Genomic DNA, 6,000 nt, shown 5'->3' with positions numbered 1-6,000 from the left:
TTTGCTGACCTGTGTGAAATGTCAGTAACGTTGTCTTTGAGCCAACGGGATATTTTACTATGACTGTCTTTGATCAGCTCTTTTTGTGTCTAGGCAGTGATGGTCTCTGTGTCAGTGCACGCTTGTTGTGTCCTTAGCAGGAATTCACTTTATTGAAACTAGGAAATATTATTCCTAGTCTGTTGGCATGGCTCTCTCTCTCAAGTTTTGCTTTACTTCTGGAGAAGTAACTATAAAGCTCTCAAATGATTTTTATTTTTTTCTTTATCTTAATATTTGTATTGCATAGGAGTTCTAACAGAAAATTAGCACAGCATGCTGCAAGGGTTGCCTAGCACTTTGCATTGCAAGATCCTATTTTCAGTTGCGAGTAACTTTTTGAGGCTATCTAGTCAGACCAAAACATTCCATGCCTCAGGCTCTCTATTAAACTTTGGTCAGTTTAGTTGTTTCTTAGTCTCCCTTGCTATAGGGAAAATATTTTGAAATCTGGTCAAAATTGAACAATTCTGATCTTCCCTTCATCCTTTTGAATGTGAACATGTTCCTTTGGAACAGCTGTGGGAAGGGGGAGAAAGTTTGAGTATGTAACAAATCTATCGGATCCAACTTTTTCCATAATTCAAAAGCTTAGCCAAACTTTTTCAAGTTATAAATGTGAAAAATGGGGTTTGTTCATGATCAGAGCCTTTGGTATTTAGTCGGTGCTTCTTGATTCACATGTAAAGAAATTGCTCAGTTTTCCTCATAGTTTTCATGTGTGATTCTGCATGCACAAACGACCAAATGAATGATCTTAGGGTTATAGGAAACCTGCTGCCAGCTGCTTTTGCCTAGGTTACTAGAATGGAAACTACAGTTCTGCCTCTCTATGTTGTCTTTTTTTGTATTCCCAGAGTGCAAATCTGGAAGGTTGCATACACAGAATCACAACAAAAACACAAAATCAGAAACCCAAATCATATAGAAAGAAGCATCAAGGAGTTTTCTGTAAAACCCTCCCCCGCCCTCGTTTTGCAGGCTTTTCATAGTTTATATCTGCACACTGCTGCTTCCCCAGGGCTGCTCGGTGACCCATTCTGCATGAAGGATTTGCTTGGGGTATGATTCAGAATTGTCTGGTAAAAGAAAGCGGTGTTATCTGCAAAACCTCTTTACTTGTTGCAGCTATTGCATATGATTATATGGTAAATATAATAATTGTAAATAAATGGTAAATAAAATAATGAAGGAATGTGAGGAGAAGTTGGTCTAATTGTTGAAGCAGTTGAATGCAGTATTAGAGTGTGGATTTTTCCTCCCCTTCTTTGCCCCCGCCCCTTCAAGTTATGCATTTATTCCAGATTTATTGGTTAATGGTATATTAGTCACTTGGACTTAATAAAGGATTGCTAATATGATGTTGCTGACACAAAATGAAGAAGAAGCTGGGATGAAAGGGAGGCTGTAGCTGAGGTTATTGTGAATACGGTGGGTTATTGTATATGCTGTATTCAGGTATCTGAATTTCAGTGCCTGAATCTAGTAGATGCAGTTGTCCTTCATTTCTCTGGTTCAGTTTTTCTTCTATAAAATGGATAGAGTATCCTTCTGTCACCCACAGGACTTCTTATGATTTAGTTGGATATTGAAATAATGGGCAGTAGAAAAGTCAATGGGGAAAACTAATAATTCTGTATTCAGAGCAGGGTCTTAGCAGTGTGTGGAAAATGAAGTCTGGGGTCACATGCTGAAAAACGAAGACAGGAGAAAATACAAAATAGTTTGTGAGCAATACCAATTTTATTTATTTAGTAAGGTGTCTGTCTCTTAGAAAGAAATTGTTTATGATCCTGTCGTCAAAATTTCTAACAGGATGAATATACAATAACAGGCTAAAATGAATATACTCTAGGGACGATATTAGACTAAAAGTGAATGCTGGTCACACTTCTGAATTCTTCTTTTATTGTGAATTATTTTACATTGCAGGATAGTATATAGAAAAAAGGCAAATGAACAGGTTATACACTTGCTATGGCTGATCTCAACGTAGAAAAATAAAGAGCTCTAATAATATTTAAAAAAAAATACTTTTTATCCTCTCATTAACTCTTTTTAAAGAGGAAAGAAATGCCTTAAAGTATACGTCCCACCTCCAGGTCAGACTTTCTCTTACAGTGCTCTTTGGCTCAGGCTGCTTGAAAAACATCAGTTGGGAGCATTAACTGCTGCAGACTTTGTCTTGACCTGTGAAGTGGGTAACTGTGCCTGTTGTTGCATACTTGGGATACGTCTACCTTTGAATGCAGTTGCAAGTGGTGGTTCAGATCGCAGGAGCAGAGTGACACAACTGCTGCTGCTTTTCTTTGTCATAGCAGTGGTAACTTTGCTGGTGCTCTTAAATGCGCTTGTTAAGGTGGGGTGTCCTTAGCTACAGGGTTTTCAGCTGAAGGACTTTCTAATACAAAGCTTTCAGGTTGCTAAGACTTTGATTTCTGTGGATTAAACACTTTGATCAAGCATTTTCTGACACTGAGCTATTCCTTTACAGTTACTGTGTTTTTGTGACAATTGACTGCAATACTAAATACAGCATTTTCTAACAGTAATTGTGGAATGATCTTTCAAAGACTGAAGGAAGAATTGTTGATATCTCGGCTACTCTGTTATTTCTTTGGTTACAGGAGGAATTATATTTTTCAGTGGTTTGCTGGGTTAAAAATACAATTGTTAAAGAACTGTCCAGAATGACAATGTATTTACTTCTGTTTTCTATTAAAATACCTGCTTGTGCTGTAGGGCTTTGGAATGGCATTTATTAAAATGGCGCCACTTGTCTACATACATATATTTCATAGCCAGTTTATCTTAAAAATTTCTGTATGTCAGAGTTCTTGCACTCCCAGCCTGAATTAAGGACTTTCTTATTTTGCTTAGCTCTTTTTATATTGCCTAAATAATATAAGTTAGCTATCTCTCTTTATTTGTTGTGTCTATTATGTTTGATCTGTTTCAGGGATCAAACTAGTAATGGGAACTTCTCATAGGCAAAAATGCACTTCCCACTCCTATGCATTTGCCATTTTAGATTGCTCAGTTACTTGAGAGCTGTTCTATGTAGAAAAAGTGTTCTTGTTTTCTGCAGGTCACATAAGATTTCTCATAAGCATACGGTATTTCATTCTGGAAAGCTTTAGCTATATTTCATATTCCTTTAGGATATACTACTGGAGTAGGTTGTTTATGGTTATTTAGCTTGCTGCTGGTGAACTGAATGTCTTGGATACATGGTTTGTCTTCTCTACTTCTGCACACCTTACCCCTCAACTCTTCTCATATTGCTATAATTTAGAGATGATGCCAATGACCAGAAATCTTTCAGACACTACTTTGGAGACTGACATGGGCTAGACTTCCTCTAGATTGCTTCTGACATAAACAGTAATTTTGTTTGACTCACTTGCGCCTGAGCTTGAGGCAGCCCAGTGCTTCTGTTCCTGTTCAAATCTTATGGCCTCCCCAGCACCTCTGTACTGGATGTCTGCTCCATCTGACTCTGTTCTTATATGGGGCACTCAAATAGAAAAAAAAAAATAGACATGCATGCCTCTGTGCTTCAGAAATGCTCTGAATTTATTCTAGGCTGTGAAGGACTTTCCTGCAAGGCGTGATCTGGAATCCAGTGTATCTTGAATAGTTTAGACACTTGCAGAAATGTTGATGCTTGCTGGTTTGGGGTTTTGGGAGGTTTTCTGGTTTTGTTTTGGGTTTGTTGGTAGGTTGCTGTGCGGGTTGGTTTTTTTTTTTTGGTGGTGTTTTTTTTTTTTTTAACAGCAATGTAATTTGTGTAGATCTGATGGTTTCCAGAAGCTATCTTATGTACCTGGGTTTGGTTTGGTTTGGTTTGTTTTTTAAAGCCTTTCACACTAAACTAACAAACACTGACTGTGACTGTTGTGGATATTGGGTTGCACATGTTGAAAAGTGGTTTGGTTGTTGTTGGGTTTTTTTGGTTTGGAAGGGTTTTTTGTTTGTGTGTGTGTGGGGGGATTTTGGGGGGGGGTTGTTGTTAAATTAAAATTCTCTTGACAAATGGATAACTCAATTAGTGGACATTCATCTTCTTGAATCTTTTCCTTAATTTGCAATCAGAGGTGTTGAATACAATCTGTAGCAACATCCAGCAGTTCTTTAAGGATGAGACTTCCTTATTTACAAACACAAAATGCTCCTATGGTACAATTAATGTTTAAGTTCTTTCAGTGAGTTAGTAAGATGACTGTAACCGGCAGGTGGAAGTTAATGACTTTCATTATGTTTACAAGATTGATTAATGTAGTTCTGTAATAGGAATCTTCCTGAATCTAAAACTTGCTTTGCTTGCTTTGAGAGAATTTCTTCAAAGAAAAATGGTTCAGCTCTGTTGGTTGCCATAGAGGGGGAGGAGAGTGCTCTCTGGGTTGTGAAGGAATGGTCAAGATGGCAAAGTCTCCTTCCCACTTTCCACCTCCTGGTGAAATGAACTGGTGATTCTAACAAAACTTATTATCGTTTAGAGGTCACCTAACATATGTCTGCCACACTTGCAAGGTCTGAATATTGCAGGAACTACTTTCCTTTAGCTAAGGCTCACCATTCTGTGGGAAATGCTTTCTTTCAAATGAGATGGTAGGTTTTAACAATAACTTCATTGGGCCTATTTCTCATGCTGTCAACTTTGCACCTATCTCCTGCTGGAATTTCTCAAGCTGAATATAGCATATATAAGTGCTCTTAGCTAGCCTGATCTTATAATTTATGTGTTGGAGTTTTTTTGCTTAAGCTAAAGAATTATATTGAAAATTCTTAGAACCTCTTTCTCTATAATATATGAGGAAGGTCTGTTTTTAAATGTTGTTTTTAAGGTTAGACGGGTGAAGAATGTCAGTATCTTCTGGACCGCTTAAGGGAAAACATTCTGTGCTAACCTCAGTGTAGGCAATGGAAGAGCCAAATCCTTAATTATTCAGACTCTGAAAGGTTTATTTGAGATGAAGAGACTTCTTATCGCTCCAGTAAATGCCATTAAGGAATTTGTTTTCGTTGTGAAACACTTAAACATAATTTCTATGGTCACTAATGATCTTAAGGTAGAAAACAAAACAAAAACCAAACTTTTAATGCAATTTGAAATAAGTAAAGTGCTTTTGGTTGGGAGATAAAGGCTAGGAAACTTGCTAAGATAGGTTTTTTTTAACTTATAGAAACACAGCAGTTTCAACTACTAAAATTGGCAGATGCAAGAAGCTGTGTATTCAACTGAAATATGTAGTCACTGTAAGTAGCTTTCAGCATAGCTTCCGAGCTGCTTCTAGGCTTCAGAGCCTCCTATGTGATGATGTCAGTCTTTAATCAATGATTTGTGCTTGAAATAGAAGCTACTAGTAGGGTAAAGCTGAGTACCTTGAGTAAGATGTCTCACAGATTTGAGAAGCATGCTGTAAAAGAAACTATACATTCACGGTGTGTATCTCTTATGCTAGTACTTACTCTTTAACAGGGTCTTGGCTTTAGCGCTCTTCTACCCATGCAAACGTCCTAACTTTTCTTGCTCTTTATAGCTGTTCCTTAATGAGGTCAGCAGTCTGTGTAATGTGCACTGCTGAATACTGTGTAATATTTGATAATATATATATATTTTTTTTCCCCTCCTTTCCCTCTACTGACCTCCTGGACCTCAGTACATTGATGGGAGGGACTGCTTTACATGGGACGTAGAACACATTTAGCCCGTTGAACATCCCTTCCTTTTTATGCTGATTCAATGGGCCAGGCTATTTACTGGTTTCAGTTTTGAACTTCTAAACTATTGGTATGTTTATTTCACCTTGCCTTATCTGCACATAGCCAAAGCTGAATTTTCTGTTCTTTTTTTATCTGTGCACTATATGCAGACATGGTATGAAACTTCAGAAAGCCTTAATATATAATTCTTGATTTTACCAGAATCTTAAAAGGTGATGCTGCTGACTGTTTTAT

This window comes from Pygoscelis adeliae, unplaced genomic scaffold (assembly GCF_000699105.1).
Source record: "Pygoscelis adeliae isolate BGI_AS28 unplaced genomic scaffold, ASM69910v1 Scaffold545, whole genome shotgun sequence".
NCBI classification, from domain to species: domain Eukaryota; kingdom Metazoa; phylum Chordata; class Aves; order Sphenisciformes; family Spheniscidae; genus Pygoscelis; species Pygoscelis adeliae.
This window is presented reverse-complemented; position numbering follows the sequence as displayed.